This window comes from Notamacropus eugenii, chromosome 2, assembly GCF_028372415.1.
Source record: "Notamacropus eugenii isolate mMacEug1 chromosome 2, mMacEug1.pri_v2, whole genome shotgun sequence".
In the NCBI taxonomy this organism is placed as follows: Eukaryota; Metazoa; Chordata; class Mammalia; order Diprotodontia; family Macropodidae; genus Notamacropus; species Notamacropus eugenii.
Window position 1 is genome coordinate 499,775,872 of NC_092873.1, and position 19,012 is coordinate 499,794,883.

General features: G+C 37.1%; 1 pseudogene; it reads right to left on the reverse strand.

Moving 5' to 3' along the window:
- Nucleotides 1-17,651: 17,651 nt before the first annotated feature.
- Nucleotides 17,652-18,225, reverse strand: LOC140523220 (PRELI domain-containing protein 1, mitochondrial pseudogene; annotated as a pseudogene).
- Nucleotides 18,226-19,012: the final 787 nt, after the last annotated feature.

Genomic DNA, 19,012 nt, shown 5'->3' on the forward strand with positions numbered 1-19,012 from the left:
AGAAGTTGGAACTCAAAGTTTTAGGAAGAACTGTCGAGTACTGTTCTTGCTACTAGGAAATAAGAAATACAGGTAAAGGGGTATAGAAAGTTATTTGGCCCTACAGGACAAAAGAGAAGATAGGGACAAGGGCAGAGAGGGATGATAGAAGAGAGAGCAGATTGGTGATAGGGGCAATTAGAATACTTGGTGTTTTGGGGTGGGGGGAGGGGACAAAAGGGGAGAAAATTTGGAACCCATAATTTTTTGAAAATGAATGTTAAAAAGTAAATAAATTTTAAAAAATGAAAAAAGAAATAAATTGAGATAACAAACCAGGGCAGAATGCTGCACTGTGAACCAGTGATCCTTCACCTCTGTAATTTTCTCCAAATTTTCATTATCCTCAGTGGAACGTGTGAAAACTCAGGCTGCAGAGGCTGCTGCAAAGCAGTTGGAGGAAATGCAAAAGAAGACCCAGCAGATGATGGAGCAGAATGAAAGAAGCTACAAGGAGCATATAAACCAATTGACTCAAAAGATGGAAACAGAAAGGAAACAGGTAATAGAAGAACAGAAGAATAATCTAGATCTGAAACTCCAGGTATGTAAATCCAGGAATTCATGTTTAAGAAGTGGTTTCTAATCTTTAAAATGCTGTTTAAAAAAAGATTCAAAGGACTTTGGAGCATGAAGGGACTTCAGAGATAATCTAAGCCATTCCCTCAAGAGGCTAGTCTTGACAATGGTCTCATATAAATCCTTTATAGAGAAGTCAGCCAGCATACTGGGTACCTTCCTTGACTTTTCTTGATAAAGACACTAATGTAGTATGTGAAGTATCTACTGGCAACTGTTCTCTTTTCCCACATGATCTTTTCAAAACGAGCTTCTCTGATTAATAGCATCTTTTATCCTGATTGTCTTGAGCAAATTATAATTGGTACTGTACCTACTTATACTCACCATGTGCTTCTCTCTTGCCCTGCGGCTGATCCTCAACTCTTCCAAGTTGATCAATTAATGAAATAAACTCAATTTATATTTCATATGCAACTGTTTCAGTCTTTCCTGCTATATGGTAATCATTCCATTTTTGTTAGAAGTGAACATTTTTATTTCAGAATTGCCAATTCCTTTCCTTACCTCCTCTTTTCATTACTTCATCATTTTTATATCATATTTTTATCAAAAAGCTTATTTTTATTTTGCTTAATGTCTTTTTAAAATTAAAATACACTGTTTATCTCATCTTAAATTGTTTCTATTTCTCTTATGAAAGATCAAATGCCCTAATTCACAACATATCTAATGACGTGGTTAAAGTATCCTATTATTTTTGTTGAGAAATGATTGGTTTATGGACCAGAAACTCTTCCTAGACCATCTTTGGTTTCCCTGGACCAGACTCTCCCCAGTTCTCCTTAATTTTAGGCTTTTGATAAAGAAATTCTTTGAGGTCACTTTGAGTTTTGAATGCCATTTTCTATATCCAGATAAAATGAGCAAATTCAAGGAATACTTAATTTTCAACTACAATTATTTCCCTTCAAGATCAAAGTACATACACACATAATACATACACATACATACTTTATAAACTACATAGAATATATACACACTATATTGTTCATAATATGTAATATATATATATCTAATTTATATAAATAAATATATATGTAATATTTTACTGCAATTACTTCCTGTCAAAACTAAAGTCTCTGTGTATGTATATATATATATATATGTGTGTGTATGTATATATGTATGTAAATGTATGTGTGCATGTGAGCATATGTACTTTACTTATACTATATTCTTATATATAGTATCTATATCTGCACCCATGTACATATATACAAACTTTACTCTTGGAAGTGAAATAATTACAACAGAAAATCAAATATTCCCTGAACTTGATTATATGTACTTATGTATGTAAAAAGCAAATTACAGTTGTTGGGATTATTTCCTGACATAGCTAAGAACTCTGGGGAAATGTGTAACATCATTTTTTCTTAAGTAATTTCAATTTTCTTTCTTGATTATTTAATATTTGTCTTTATCATTCTGAAATTTGATAATGGTCGATTTTGGAGAATGGAATTTCTGATTTCTTCATACTGAAATCGCATGAATTCTTTCCACTTGTGGGGTGTTGTCAGTCCTAATTTACTCTGAGAAATCTTCTCTGCTCACATATGTCTTCATTATGGAGCTGAATTTTCATTTTCGTCAATACCGTATAGAATCCCAGTTAAATTCTTGATCTTGATATTTCTTCCATTATCTTTATCCTATAGTGCTCAATATTGGTTTTGGTTGCGAAACATCTAGGATTGTTCTCCATTGCCTTGTTCATTATCTTTTTCATTTTGTTCAGCTCTCTTCATCAGGTTTTTTTCCTGCTGCCCTGGATGTTTTTAGTTTTCTGTGACTGTATTCTCATTGGTTGTTCTCTTATATCTTCCCTTATTCTTTTTTTCTCCCCTTGGGGCTCTTCCGTTTCTTCAGTGAACTAATTATGTACATTCTTTTCTCTTGGTATCTCTTCTCTCATGTTGGGTGCCAATTCCTTTTTTTTTCTTTCCTCTCTGGGTCTGAAAGCTAAACCAGACACTATATGGTGACTGCATGGCTCTGAATGAGGCTAATAATCTCTCCATGTCTCAGTTTCCTCATCTATAAAATAGTCAATTCACTTAATGACCTACTTCACTGGGGTGGAGTGAGCAAAGTGCTTTGCAAACCTGTAAGCACTACGTCAATGGCAGTTAATATTTGATGTTGTAGAGCTTATTAATTGCATTGGAGTTTTTGCTTGACTTCATTTGTAGGATAAACTTTACTTTTATCCCTTGTACTTCTATAGCCTTTTTCTTTTTTTCTTTTTTTACCACTGAGAGAGGCAGATGCCCCTGGATTTGCAACAGCCAGCCCTTCTTCCAGAGGGAGAAGGCAGGCACAGGGGGCTCATATGTAGCCTGTATTCTGTTCTATAACAGCTCCTCCTCCCAGACACCACAAGCCCATTACCTATTGCAGATGCTGCTGTGGATGCTCAGCCTGTGCACTTCTGACTTGGTTTCTAAGCAGACTGCCTTCTGCTGCCTCCTCACACCCTACTCTAATCCTCTGTGCCAGGCAACTGGTGGCTGAAGCCACTCTGGCCCCTCCTTCAGCCCTTTTCACTCCAGTCCATAGCCTTGGACAAACATTCCACAGGTCATTTAGAGGCTCTGGAGATATACTTATTCAGTCTGGTAAACAGTATTCTCAGAATTCTGTGCGGCCCTTTTGATTCCATGCTCTTAAATTTTATTTCTTTCTCTTCAGGAACAGGAAAAATTACTAAAAGGTGGATTCCAAATGAATTAGAGCTGCTTAAAAACCAAATCAAGGCTCTGGAGAACAGACTGAGTGAATCTCAAAAAAGGATACGTGGCTGTATCATATGCTGAAGACTGAGGCCTTCTCCTTCTTGTTCACTCACAACATAACTTGATGGAGAGTTCAGGATCCCTGTGACTTATGGAACACTTGTTGTGTGAGGGCTAAAGAAATACAAAGCTTACAAAGCCGAAGTTACGATTTACTTAATTTTCTGTTCAGTTGTAACTAGTACCATATTTAAAAACCTAGTGATTTTCCCTAAATACCTAAAGATGACTTCAAAATAGGGAAAAAAGCATGTGACTATTCTTTTGTGTTTGATTCTAATTTAAACTGTCTATCAATTTTTCTCTATTTTTCATGAATAATGTAAGGCTCTCGGTATTTATATGCATATCCCAAGTAGAACTATATTGAGAAAGAAAACAATTTCTTATGAATAACGGTCATTTATGAAAAGTTTGGTCCCCAAATAAGTGTGAGAAGGGTCATTTCAAGGTGAGAGAATGATGGCTGGCAAGAGGTTGGTTACCTATCCACTCTGATTCTCATTGTGATGTTGGTTGGGGGGTGGGAGGAGGAGCCCAGACCCAGACACTCTCTCTCTCTGGCCCCATCCTGGCATGGTCATTCCCACCTCCTCCAGTCCTGTGGATCTCACTTTACCCATTGATGGGAATGAGGAGAACAGAGGGGCCAAGAGGCAGTCTCCTACTCACTCACCAAACTTACTTCTATGATAAAATGGACATAGAAAGAGCTGGGAGAGTGTCCAGTGTGGTCTGGATTCACTTATTCATCCTTCTTTGAGGGGAACTATCACAATGTGCACAAATAGAAGTTCTTTTATTCATCCTGAGCCCCTTGTTAGTACTCCCAGAAATTAAGAGAAAGTTATTTTTCTCCTACCTCAGTGATTCTTAATCTTTTGTACATCATGGATCCCTTTGACAATCTGGTAAAAACCTAGGGACTCCTCAGAATAGTACTTTTAAATGTACAAATACGCATATATGCACATACATTAAATTTTAAAAAAAACAAACAAACTCTACCTTTGATGCTATTTGAGTGACCTGAGGCAAGTCATATTACTTCCCTAGACCTCACTTTTCTCATGTGTAAAATGAGAGGGTTCAACAATATGGCCTTTGATGTCCCTCATATTTCAGAGAGTCTGTGTTATTGGATAGGAAAATATAAATATAAATGAGAATGGGAATATATAAATTATATATATAGATATACATTTACACATATTTCCATGCATACATACTTAAAGATGTATGTAAATATGTGCATATTCAAGAAGATTTTGCTGTTGTTCAGTCATCTCAGTCATATTGGACTCTTCAAAAGCCCTATTTGGGGTTTTCTTGGGAAAAATATTATAGTGGTTTGTCATCTCCTTCTGCATCTCATTTTACAGATGAAGAAAATGAGGCAAACAGGGTGAAGTGAGTTGACCAGAGTCTCACAGCTAGAAATGCCTGAGGCCAGATGTGACCTCAGAGAGATGAGGGCAAATGGTAGCAGATAAAAAGTGCTGATGTGTTAACCTTTCTTTAATGCCAGCAGTCAGGGACACTCCACTGACCTAGTGGAGTGACCTGGGTCATCTAGGTCATCTACCTGAAGGATTTGCAATGTGAGACCCTGGGCTCTTTATTTATCCTTGTAGGTATAAAGCATGTTTAGTTGGCTTTTGAAGTTGGCAATAGAAAATACTTCTGTTGAAGCCCTCACATCTGGGGAATATTTAGGCACCTTCCTCATTTCTCCAACACTATACTCACATATCTGCTTTAGTCTCTCCCATTCTAGACTCAGGGAGTTAGAAACAGCAAGAGCTTCCATAAACGCATTTTGAAAAGACACAGAAAGAAGAGAGGAGAGGGGAAAGAAGAGAAAATAAGGGAAGAGCTGAGAGAAAGAGGAAACTTGTGAGCACATTAATGAACAGTTTGGCTTGAAGTCTCCTGAAAAAGGTAAAGGTTATTTCCAAGGTTTATCTTCTTTTCCTTGCCTCTTTTCCCTGGACCTTGGAAGTTTGTCTCAGAATTAAAACCTGGTGAAAATGGACAAGGGGGCAGATTGTATGATACACATTTGCTTGGCATTGATTCAACCAAAGAGCTTCCTCTGGTCTTAGCTACTTGGTAAAAAAAAGTCTGACACTGACTCCTGGCTTTGTGTTCTGGAGACACTGCAACTCATCCCCCTTAAGTCAGTGGGAACTGCTGAGGGGGCTGGCCCATTCCACAGGTGCCATGTCTCAGAAGACAGAGCAAGACAAGCTTAAAGGATAAAGAATGTAGCCATGATAGGGAGACCTGGCTTCTGTCCCTAGGCCTATTCCTTCTAGTTGTGTGATCTAGGCTAAATCCTTTTACCTCTGTGAGCTACAGTTTTCTCATGAGCAATAGTAGAGATGAAATGATATGTGTGTACAGGCAGAGGATGCAACCACATGATTTTTTGGGGTCTCCTATAGATGTGGAATGGATGATTCTCAGCTTAGTGGAGTGGAAAAAAAAAACTAGACTTGGATTTCAAGCATGTAAGGCCTGGTCCTCCATCACATAAGCAATCTTAGTGGCAGGGCCATTTGTTCCTGCTGAGAGAAGATCGAATCTATAAAGTTTGCAAAGGCCCCTGAGTCTACCTCAGCCTGGAATTGTACTGCTCACTAACAGGACAGTGTGAGTTCTCAGAATACTTTGGGGGGAAGGGAAGGGAGAGAAGAATAGCTGCCATTATCAGCCTGGAGATGGGTACCGAGGGAGTTCAACACATCCTCTTTACCACCAGTACTGAATGGACTTCTCTAAAGATGGCACTGCTCCTTCCTAGGTGGTAGCAGGGCCTGCCCTTGCTCTGGGTTCCCTTGGACCCTGTGTGCTCACTAATGGTCAGGAGGCTTCTAGGAGAAAGTTGGGAGGATTGCCAGGACTCAACCTAAAATAAAGGCTGGATTCTACATGGGGAAATTTCTAGTAGAGCAAGAGTTGTTGTTGTTGAGTCTAAACCAGCACTCTGTCCACTATGCCACCTACTGCCCCAAATCAAATTAGAAAGTGGTTTTATAAAAACCCAATGAAATATATACAATTAGCTACTCTAATGAAAAAGGGGGAGAAAAAAAGAAATTGTATAAAAAGTAAAAAGGGAAACCTCTCAATAACTGAAGTAGAGAAAAATAAAAATTGTAAGTAAAAATTACGCTGAGTTATAGCTAGCAAAACTGAAAACTTTGAGGGAATAGGTGGATACTTACAAAAATATAAAATACCATAATTAAAAAAAGAAGAAACTATTTATATAACCTATGATCAGAGGAAAAAATTATCAAAGTAAGAAAAATCTACGAAGCCTTATTTACAAATGAATCCTATGAAAAATTCAAAGAATAATTAATTCTGATGCTATTTAAAATGTTTTCACAAATAAGAAGGCACTTGTCTAATATCTTTGCATGATATTATTTTGTATGATGCTATTTGTGTTATATGTGGGAACTCCACTACCATGGATAGCTCCCTTTCTCAGCCCCCATGAATTCATGACTTGGAAAAGGATAGGGGTGACAGAACTGCTATTTGTACCTGTCCACATTAGAATTCCCTGGTATTGATCTGGTGGTGTCCTGTATTTGTCTCAGGCCCCTTCTTGCCCTGGGACACAGTCTTTCTCTAGGTTCTGGAGTTCCCCCATTTCCCATGACCCTATCTCCTTCTGCTGAGCTAGGCTGGTCAAATGACTCACTGAGATATTTTTTCTGAATTTTCCCACAAGTGGGATTGGTTTGGTACATTATCTAGATCTGTTTGGAGGAGTCTGTGGAAGGGCCTCACCTCACTGCTTCCTGTCACTCCACCACCTTGGTTCTGCCTCTGACCATGGAAGCTTTCCATCTTACCTGGGATAAAAATCTTGCATTTACATTGTATCTCCCATATGCTTAAGATAAGGGACTATCTTTGGTTTTTTACTTTCTCATCCCCAGGGCTTAGCACATAGTTGGCACTTAATGCTGTATTCGTTCAATGACTACAAAGAGTACCAGAGAGATAAGGCCTGAGAAAAGGTCATTGGATTTGTTGAGTGCCAAGATCATTGGCCACTTTGGAGAGAACAGTTTTAGTTGAATGATGAGGCCAGAAGCTAGAACATGGAGAGTTAAGATGGGAGTGAGAGAAACGGAGGCATTGCTGCTGGAAGGCCTTCTCAGATCTTGTGCTGCACAGAACCCTGCCTCCATGGTGCAATCTGTTGGCTTGTATGGCTGTGTATCATGGTCAAGGAAGCTTCTGTAGGCTAAAATGCTGACCAACACTGGCTGGCTCTCAAGGCCTAAGCAAACCTGGAATTAGGATCTCCATGGCACTGAAAGGAGGGGAGGGGAAATGGGTGTGGTGTTGCATTTTGTGATGAGACCCAACAATGAGGGCCATGGGGAAGGGGTGCTGAGTGAGTTCAGGGTAGGGGCCAGTCAATGGATTTTTGTTTCATGAGTTTTTACCTTTCTCTGGTCTCTAGGTATCCTATACCATGTAGAAAATAGAAGTTGCTTTATTTTTGATGCATAGTGTCTGTGGTGGATCAGTTTCAGAGATTGGGTGGAAATCACAAAAAATGTTTATTCCTCTCCTTGGTTTGTCATCTAACCTTGTAATTTCCTTCAAGACCTAATTGATTCAGAATTTTTTCCTGTCCACATTTGTGAAAAGTAGAACTTTCAGTTTACCATAAATTCTTTTGTGGTATCACTTTAAGTATATTTAGATCATGAATCCTTTTTAAAATGGTTGTAGTATGTAGAATGAATTCAGACTTGTCTCCATGTATCACCAAATTATCTAGTTTTCACAACAGAGTTGTTGAATAACAAATTATTTTCCCATTGTTTCCTCTCTTTTTATGTAGATCCACCTTTCAGAGACTTCACAGGTCATCTAGACCAACTCTCTCAGAAGATTCAGAGACAGAGCAGCTAGGTGACTCTTGTAAAGCCTCAGTGATAACTGATGGCAGAGCCCAGACTTGGATTCAGGCCCTCTGTGTCCAAACCCAGTGCTCTTTGCATTGCTGCCTCTCACCTAGTGGACTTATTTATCCTAAACGCACCTGGGTAGCACAGTGAGTGCCTTGGAGTGTGGAAGAACTGATTTCACTTCAATGTTACCAGCTTTGTGATCCTGGTCAAGTCACTTTCTCTCAGCCTCAGTTCCCTCCCTTGTAAAATAGGCTTAATAATAGCACTTACCTCCCAGGTTTCTTGTGAGGATCATATGACAGAACACATGTCCTGCATTTTGAAACCTTGAAGTGCTATGTAAATGCTACTGCCATAGCAATAACTATTATACCACTGATACATATTTAGTCCTAAATCTTTTTAAATATAATTCAGTTATTTCTTTGTCTAATTATTAAAGCAGCTATGTGGCATAATGACTGTCTAGAATCCTTGACTTGGAAACAGAAAGACCTCAGTTCAAATCCTGCTTCAGACACTCAGATACCCTTCTGGGCTGTTATCAATTCTTTATCTTCAGGCTTCTGAAGATTGTCTAGATTTTACTGATAAGAACAAAGGTTCCCCTTTCCTTCTCTGTTTTAAATTTTATTTAAAGCTCTTCTAGACAATATTCCATCCTCTTGAGGGGATCAAGGATAAATATTTATTGAGCACCTACTACATACACAGGTTTATGACATCCAGTATAGATCCTGTGTACAATTAGGTTGCAGCTTAAAAGGTGTGTGACCCAGGACCAGTCACTTCAGCTTCTTCAGTCTCACTTTCCTCATCTGTAAATATGTATGATAAGAACACATTGTTCACAGGGATGTTGTGAGGATCAAATGAGACAACCTACAAAAAATGCTTTGCAGTAATATATCAGTGTTAGCTATGATAAAGATGAAGGCATGTATTTGAGATCTGGAGGCACCCTTTTTTATTTCCTAGGGTCACGTTTTATTTAGGGTCATGTTTTCTCCTTGAGGAAAATTATCTTCCTTTCCACTATTTTCTCTCATTTAATTTTTGGTAGTTATTGGTTCATTGGAATTTCTTTTATTACTATTATTTGTGTCATTTTAAATATTGTTGTTGTTTTAGGTCTACATTTCTATAATCTGCATTTTCTCATTGGATGGCCAGTTTATCTTAATTTTGCCAGTAGCAAAGCAGGGATGAGCCTAGAGGAGCCTTCTACAATCATTTGTTAGACTTGAGTGTGAGCACCAGAAGTACCCCACTATTGTCAATTTGAAGCTTTACAAAGGGTGCTGGTGTGGGAATGTGTGGTTGCTACGTGGAGACACCAATGAAAGGTCTATACACTTACCATGAGATATTTTAGAGGGATAGTAGGTATTGGGAGAATTTTCTGAAAAGAAAATGCATCTGGGGCTTTATGAGGGCTTTCTAACAGCAGGCAACTCTGTCAGATTCCCAGAGAGAAATCCAAGAAGGAGAAAGCAGGTTAGTGTGACTGATGACACCCTGTTATAATTTCCTGGGACTATATGTTTCTATTTGGGGCAGTCAGTTGTGAAAGTTTATAGATTAGCCAAAGAGAAGGCTGGCTAAGATTATCTTCTTGTTACCTAGATTGATGAAGTGATAAGTTGAGACCCTTCTTTCACTGAAAATGTTTAGTGCTAATGGAAGGCAGCCTGACTTGAGGTGATGTGAATGCTCCTAGTCCTTGGTGGGGCTCCCTTGAGAAGGAGGCCTGCTTGACCACCCAGTAACCCTGAGTGCTTTCTCTTTTCATGGGGAGCTTTGGTAGAAATGGAGTCCCACCAGAGAGGGATACTAATTAGGCAAAAAATGGAGATATATTACTGCAGATTATATATCACGCATTTCCAAATAGATCAGTGATTTGAATTGTTTTAAAAATTGAACCATAAAAGAATTAATAGTGGGTAGAAATTTCATCCCTAGGACATTATTATACCAATGAAACCTTAGGTCCTTCACTAAAAAAGCAATCAAAATAATCATTGGCGGATGTTATCCCCTTTTCAGATAATGAAGAGGAACCCCAAATTATTACCTCATAACATGAATCCAGAGCCAGCACCCTTTGTGGCAGCTTAGACAATGCCTGAGATTCTGCCAACATTCAGTCCCTTCAGGTGAGGGCTCTGGGGTGGTACAGCCACAAGAAGGAGGCTCTTTTGTGTTGTCTGAAGAGGTGGGGAGATGGAACTCCAAGGGCAAATAGGAGGACAAGGACGTAAGTAAAAGGAATTTATAATATGAACTCTCCAAGGCAATGGCAGAAACTGTTTAGAGAGAAAAGCCCATCATGGATAATGCAGAAGTTTTGACTCAGTGAAGAATGCAGAGTATAGATTAGAATTGGAAAGTGTAAGTGGCATGAATAAGAGAAGGTGGGTCTAGAATAGATAGAAAGAGAAGGTGGATAATGAAAGAAATGAATGTAAGAAACTCTCTCTGGATATTGGCAGAAAACAAAAATTTCAAAACTAATGAACATGATTAATTGAAGGAACAGCTACGTGGCACAGTGGATAGAGTGCTGGACCAGGAAAAAGGAAGATTCATCTTCCTGGATTAAAATCTGACCTCAGAGACTAGCTGTGGGACCCTGGGTAAGTCACTTCACTCTGTTTGCCTCCATTTCCTCATCTGTAAAATGATCAGAAGACAGAAATGGCAAACCACTCCAGAATTTTTGTGAAGAAAACTCCAAATGAGGTCAAGAAGATTTGGACATGACTGAAAAATTACTGAATAACAATGCTTATGGGAAAGAAAAGAAGGAGGAATCTATTTCACTGAGAGGCTACAAGGTGAGGAATGAAATAATCAGATAAAAGGAGGAAAGAGAAAGGAATGATGAAGACTCCAATGGGAAGAGGGATCAAGAATAAATGGAAGAAAGTCATGAAAAAGTTTAAGCTAAAGTAACTGAAGACACACACTACTATTTACAGCGGAAGAGGAGAAAAGTAATATTTTTTAAAAAAAAACATGTTGGAAACAAATGGATGAAAATATAAATGTAACTCATAATTTTAAACATGAATGGATTAAGCAATCTAACAAAGGGGGAAAAGTGACAGATTAGATAAGAAAATAAACCCTTACAATCTATTGCTTAGTTTTAAAAAATTGCTTAAAAAACAAAGATATACACAAAGTAAAAATAACAGGATAGGAAAAAATTACTATGCATCAAATGAATCAAAAAATCAAGAGTTACAATCACACTATCTGACAAAACAAAAGCAAACATGCAAAAAATAAAAAGGGACAAACTAGGAAACTACAATATGCAGAAAGGAACCATAGGCAAGAAACCAATATCAGTAACAAATTTACATATTCCAAAAGGCTTACCATCCACATTCATAAAGGAAACATGAACTGAACTACAATAAGAAAATGTAGCACAATAGTGACAGAAGACTTCAGTGTCTCTGTGTTTTGGACATGTGTAACAGAAAATAAATAAAAAGGAATATATGGAACTGAACAAATTTCTGAATAAACTCATTAAAAGATTTATGTCTTCTAGATGGGACTGCAGAAGAATATATATCTTTTTCAACATCACATGGAACTTTTACAAAAATTGACTATGTTTTAAGGCAGAAAGATGTTGCAAACAAATATAAAAAGACAGAAATAGTAAATACGTGTTTTGCAAAACATAATGCAACAACTATAGTCATTGATTCAGGACTACAAACAAAAGAAAAAAACCAGATGGAGAATTAGCAATGAGATCCTAAACAATGGATGAATCAAAGAGCAAATCAAAGAAACAGTAATTGTGTGAAACAATGTGATAATGATGAAACAATATACAAACACTTTGGGGATACAATCAATCCATTCTTTGGGAGAAAAAAAGCCATTTTCCCATAAATATACATTTTAAAAAACAAATGATTGAATAATTGAATTCACATTTTAAAAACCAGAAAGCCAACACATAAACCAACCTAATACAGAAACAAAAAGGAGATATTTTAAAATTGTAGAATGAACAAATTAGAAAAAACATTAATAAAAAAGAAATTTTGAAAGAATAATAAAATTGATAAGCCTTTTGCTAATCTAACTAAAAATTAGAGGATAGAAAAGCAAATCAATAAAATAGTAAATAAGGAAGAAAAATTCATGAGAAAAAAAGAACACATAAAAAGAATAATCAGAAGATATTATACACAGTTATATGCTACCAAACTTGAGAATACAAAAGGAATAGGATCCTTCAAAATCATAAAATAACAAAATTATCTGAAGAACAAAAGTGGATCATAATTAACTTAACCTCAGGAAAATAAATTGAACTAGCTATGAAGGAACTAACAAATAACTTTTTTAAATTTTACTCAGTAGAATTATGGAAATAATAGGAACAGGAATAAAACAATAAAAAGAAATAAAGACATAAATATAGATAAAAAGGAGATACAAATATCTGAATTTGTTTGATAACATGATGGTATTGAAAATCCAAGAGAGAGAGATGAAAATCAAAACACTCTAAGATACCACATCACACCTATCAGACTGGCTAATATGACAAAACAGGATTATGATAAATGTTGGAGAAGACATGGGAGAGCTGGCACACTAATTCATTGCTGGTGGGGTTGTGAGCTGCTCCAACCATTCTGCAGAGAAATTTGGAACTATGCCCCAAGGGCTACAAAAATGTGCTTGCCTTTTGACCCAGCAAAACCACTTCTAGGACTGTATCCCCAAGAGATCATAAAAATGAGAAAGGGTATTACATGGACAAAAATATGTATAGCACCCCTCTTTGTGGTGGACAAAAGCTGGAAATCAAAGGGATGCCCATCAATTGAGGAATGGCTCAATAAAGTGTGGTATATGAATGTAATGGAATACTATTGTGCTACAAGAAAAGATGAGCAGAAAGACTTCAGAGAGGCCTGGAAGGACTTATATGATCTGATGCTGAGAGAAGTGAGCAGAACCAGGAGAACTTTATACATAGCAACAACCACAATGTGCAAGGATTTTTTGTGGTAGTCTTAGAAGTTCATTACAATGCAAGGACCTGAAAATTCCCAGTGGTCTCTTAAGGCAAAATGCCTTTCACATCCAGGGAAAGAATTCAATCACAGGATGTAGCAGATCATTTTCTTTTCTATTATGTTTCAGTTTGTTTTAAGATTTCTCCCATTCATTTTAATTCTCCTATGCAAGATGTCTAAGATGAAAATGTATTTGATAAGAATGTAAGTGTAGAACTTACACAAAATTGTATGTCATCTCAGGGAGGGAGTGGGGAGGGGGAAAAAAAATCTAAGTTATATGAAAGTGTTTGCAGAATACTGAAAACAAATGAAATAATTATAATAAAGAAAATTCAATAGAGATAATTATGTGAATTCTGTTAGTTTTGTTGTTGATATGATCAATAATGCTTATAGTTCTATTAATGTTGAACCAGCCTTGCATTCCTGGTATAAATCCTACCTGATCACAATGTATTATTCTCTTGATAAGCTGCAGTATTCTTTTCACTAAAACCTTATTTAAAATTTTTGCATCTATATTCATTAGAGAAATTGGTCTATAATTTTTTTCTCCATTTTGACTCTTCCTGGTTTAGTTATCAGAACTATATTTGTATCATAAAAAGAATTTGGGAGGACTCCTTCTTCCTCAACTTTCCCAAATTGTCATCTATATAGTATTGGAATTAACTGATCTTTAAATGTTTGATAGAATTCACTTATAAATCCATCTGGCCCAGGAGATTTTTTTCTTAGCGAGTTCTTCAATTTCTTTTCCTAAAATGGGGATATTTAAGCATTTTGTTTCTTCTTCTGTTCATCTGGATAATTTATATTTTTGTACATATTCATCCATTTCACTTAGATTGCCAGATTTATTGGCATAAGCTTGGACAAAATAGGTCCTAATCATTGCTTTAATTTCCTCTTCATTGGTAGTGAATTCACCCTTTTCATTTTTGATACTGGCAATTGTTTCCTTCTTTCTTTTTTAAATCAAATTAACCAAAAGTTTATCTATTTTATTGATTTTTTTCATAAAGCATCCCTTAGTTTTATTTATTATTTCAATTGTTTTTTTATTTTCAATTTTATTAATCTCTCCTTTGATTTTAAGAATTTCGAATTTGGTGTTTAAATGGGGATATTTTATTTGTTCCTTTCTTGGCTTTTTTAATTTGTATGCCCAATTCATTGATCTGCTTTGTCTCTATTTTACTCATGTTAGTCTTTAGAGATATAAAATTTCCCCTAAGTACTGCTTTGGGTGTCTCCCTTACGTTTTGGTATGTTGTCTCATTATTGTCATTCTCCTTGATGAAGTTAGTGATTGTTTTAATGATTTGTTGTCTGACCCACTCATTCTTCAGGATTGTATTATTTTGTTTCCAATTAATTTTTCATTTATCTTTCCATGGCCCTTTTTTGAATGTAATTTTTATTGTATCATCATGTGAAAATGATGCATTTAATAGTTCTGCCTTTCTGCAATCGATATGCCCTAATATGTGGCAAATTTTCTTTGAGGTGCCATGTGTCACTGAGAAAAAGGTATATTCCTTACTATCCTCTTTCCATTTTCTCAAGAGGTCAACCATATCTAACTTTTCTAAAATTCTATCTACTTCCCCAGCTTCTTTCTTGTTTATTTTGTGGTTAGACTTATCTAGTTCTGAGAGGGGGGAGGTTGAGGTCCCCCACTAGTACAGTTTTGTACTCTATTTCTTCCTGTAACTCACTTAACTTTTCTTCAGAATTTGGATGCTATACCCCTTAGGGCATATATGTTTAGTATTGATATTACTTCATTGTCTATGGTACCTTTTAATTAAATGTGGTTTCCTTCCTTGTCTCTTTTAATTATATCTATTTTTGCTTTTGCTTTGTCTGAGATCAGGATTGTTAGCCCTGTTTTTTTAACTGCAGTTGAAGCATCATATATTCTGCTCTAGTCCCTTACCTTTATTTTGAGTGTCTCTCTGCTTGAAATATGTTTCTTATAAACAACATGTTGTAGGATTAGTTTTAATTATCTCTGCTGTCTGCTTCCATTTTATGGGAAAGTTCATCCCATTTACATTCACAGTTATGGTTGCTAAATGTGCATTTCCCTCCATCCTATTTTTCCCCTATTGATACTTTTCTCTCTTTCTCTTTTCACCCTGTCCCTCCTCATCAGCGTTTCCCTTTCTGATCACCACCTCCACAAGCTGCCCTATCTTTTATCAGTTTCCCCCTTTTTCTTTTCCCCTCTTCTTTTCTGCTTTCCTATAGCATAAGAAAGATTTCTTGACTCAACTGAGTGTGTAATGCTATTCCTTCTTGTAGTCAAATCTGATTAGAGTGAATTTCAAATAATGCTCTTTTCTTTGCCTTTCCTTGAATAGGTCTTTAATTCCCCTCCATGTGATATCATTTACCCGATTCTGCCTCCCCCTTTCCTCTTTTTCAAGTACAACTTTTTTTCACTTTTTAGGTTTTTTTACCATCATGTTAAAGTCAGCTGATACCCATACCCTCTGTCTAGGTATAGTTCATCTAACTGCACAAGTAGAGATACGGTTCTTAAGAGTTAGAAATATCATCTTCCCATGTAGGGATGTAAAGAGTTTGCTCTCATTAAATGCAATAGGCTTTTTCTTTCCATTCATCTTTTTGGTCTTCTCTTGAGTCTTGTATTTGAAGAGCAAATTTTCTGTTCAGTTATGGTCTTTCATCAGTAAATGTGAATGTCCATCTTTTATCCTGGAAGATTTTTCTCAATTTTGCTAAGTAGTTGATTCTTTATTGTAATCCATGCTCCTCTCCCTTGTGAAATATCATATTCTAACCTGTCAGATCATTTTTTTGTAGATGATGCTAAGTCCTGCATAATCCAGACTGTGGCTCCTTGATTGATAAATTGTTTCTTTCTGGATGCTTGCAGTATTTTCTCCTTGACCTGTCAGTTCTGAAATTTGGATACAATTCTTTGCAGCTTCCTTTTTGGGATCCCTTTCAGGAGGTGATTGGTGAGTTCTTTCAATAAGTATTTTACCTTCTGGTCCTAGGATATCAGTGCAGTTTTCCTTGATAATTTCTTATACAGGCTCTTTTGTTGATCATGGCTTTCAGATAGTCCAATAATTCTTAAACTATCTCTCCTGGATCTATTATCCAGGTCAGTTGTTTTTCCAATGAGATATTTTACATTTTCTTCTATTTTTTCATTCTTTTGGTTTTGTTTGACAGATTCTTGATGTCTCATAGAATCATTAGCTTCTACTTGCTGAATTCTAATTTTCAAGGAATTATTTTCTTCAGTGAGCTTTTGTACCTACTTTTCCATTTGGCCAATTCTACTTTTAAAGGATGCGTTTTCTTCAGTCAATTTTTGGCCTTTCTTTTTGAAGCTACTGACTTTTTAAACACTTCTCTTGCATAACTCTTGTTTCTTTTCCCAGTTTTTCTTCTGTCTCTCTTAATTTTTAAAATCATTTTTGAACTCTTCCATAAGGACTTTTTGGGCATCAGATCAATTCATTTTCTCCTTTGAGGCTTTGAATGTAGGCATTTTGACACTGTTGTGTTCTTTTGATTTTATGTTTCAATCGTCCCAGTTTCCACAGTAGTATTTTTGTCAGGGCTCATTTTTTCTTTTTGATCATTTTAAAAAATTGAACTCTAATTTGGGAGTACAGGGGGCACTGTCCTAAGTTTCTTGCACAGAGGGCCATGGGTTTTGTCACTAGCTTTCTACACCAGGGCATATCTAGGGCTGGTGGCTTTCCCACTACACTAGGGTGGGCAGCATAGTCACACATGTTGTGCCTTGGGTTCCAGGGTTGGCAGTCTGCCTCCTGTGCAGGGGTTCAAGCCTTCACAACTATACTGCTGAACCACTGGTCTGCTGAATTAGCACCACCTGGTCTTAGGTGCTGATCTGTGCTGTGACTAAGAGCTTCCTGTTGGCTTGCTCCAAGAGAGCCTGCACTGGGCTCCACTCTCCATTTTTTTCAGCACTCAAAATTGATTTTTAATGATAAATTACAACTTGAACACAGGGTGGGTAATGGGACAAGAGCTGGATTGTCTGTGGGCTTGCATTGTATTGGTGGTCTGCTCAGGGGTGGAGGCTCCAGGCCCAATGTAAGGTCTTGCCAGGAGGCCCTCAGCCTTTGATGCTTTCAATCTGGGGGGTGGGGGGGCCTTTTTGTTGCAGGAGAAGTAGTGGGGTGACTCCTTTAAATACAGTGTTACTCTTGCTGCTGCTGCTTCTTGGTAGTTACCTTGCTGTGCAGGTCCCTGACCTCCTTGGCAGCTGCCAGAGCAGTTTCCTTCACCTTCTTAGTTGCCTCTTTAGCTGTTTCAACAACTGTCTTAGAATGAGTTTCACCTTGCAACTTGTCCAAGATCTACTCAAACTACATTACTTTTGAATCTAGCTAAGCCAAATTCCTATACAGCTCTGGAGACCCCCCCAAAACTGGAGGGGAACCAGGCCTCCCATCAGATTTCAGTCATGCTACTGTTTTCATGGTCCAACCAGTAAACTTATATTTGCTGTAACACCATCACCTTGGCATGGTTGATGTTCCAGGTGAAAGAGGTCATGGTCTGGTTCTATGGATACACGATACAGTCCTCAAGGATGTAAATCAAGTGGATTACATCAGCAGAAAAGAAATGGTAGGCCCAGTGGGGCAATCTGCTGATTTTCGTTAAAAGTCGCCTGGACAGCAGCTTCTGATCAGGAGTCACCTCATGTTGCACAATGTCCTCTGTCAGCACATGCCTGCTGTAGGTGCCTGGGAAATACATACACTGCATGTTCAAATCTCAAATTACATATAAACATGTATGTGTGAAATATATATGAAATATGGGTATGTCTGTATGTGTGTATTTTATATGTGTGTGTGCATACAAAGATGTGTGTGTTCAAATCTCACGATGAAAAAGCCAGAACTCAATAGAAAAATTTAATCTTCAAATGCAGGTCTCAAGAGAGGCATAAAAAGGTAAACAGGGGAAAAGAAAACTTGTTACTCAATTTGGGCAAACTGTTTACCTCCATATGAGGAAAGATGATACTCATTAATCTTGAGAATTGTGTATCTAATATGAAATACAAAAATAATATTCAGAGATAGAGGGAATAGGTATAAAGTAAATTATGTGATGATAATAATGTGATTTAAGCATGTGAAGGGATTGTAACAGAAGATGTGAAAAGGAGGAAATAGAAAATGTTAAATTATATCACGGGAAGGAGTACAAAATTATATTACAGTAGAGGGAAAAAGAGGGAGAGGAGCATTGTGGGGAATAACAAACATAATAAGTATATAAATCTAACTAGCTCTATAGGCAGTAGGAGGGGAAGGAGGAAAGAAAGGGAAGGTGAGGTTAAAAAGGAGGGAAGAAGTAGTAAGGGTAAAGGGGAGGAAAAGGAAGGTGGACTGAAAGAAGGAAGAGAAGACTGAAGGAGGTGGTAGTCAAAAATTAAACCTCTATTGTGGAGGGGAAGGGATAAGGGACAACTAAAAGCATAAAAGGTTGGAAAAAGGATAGAGGGAAAGACACAGATGGTAATCATAACTGCGAATGTGAATGG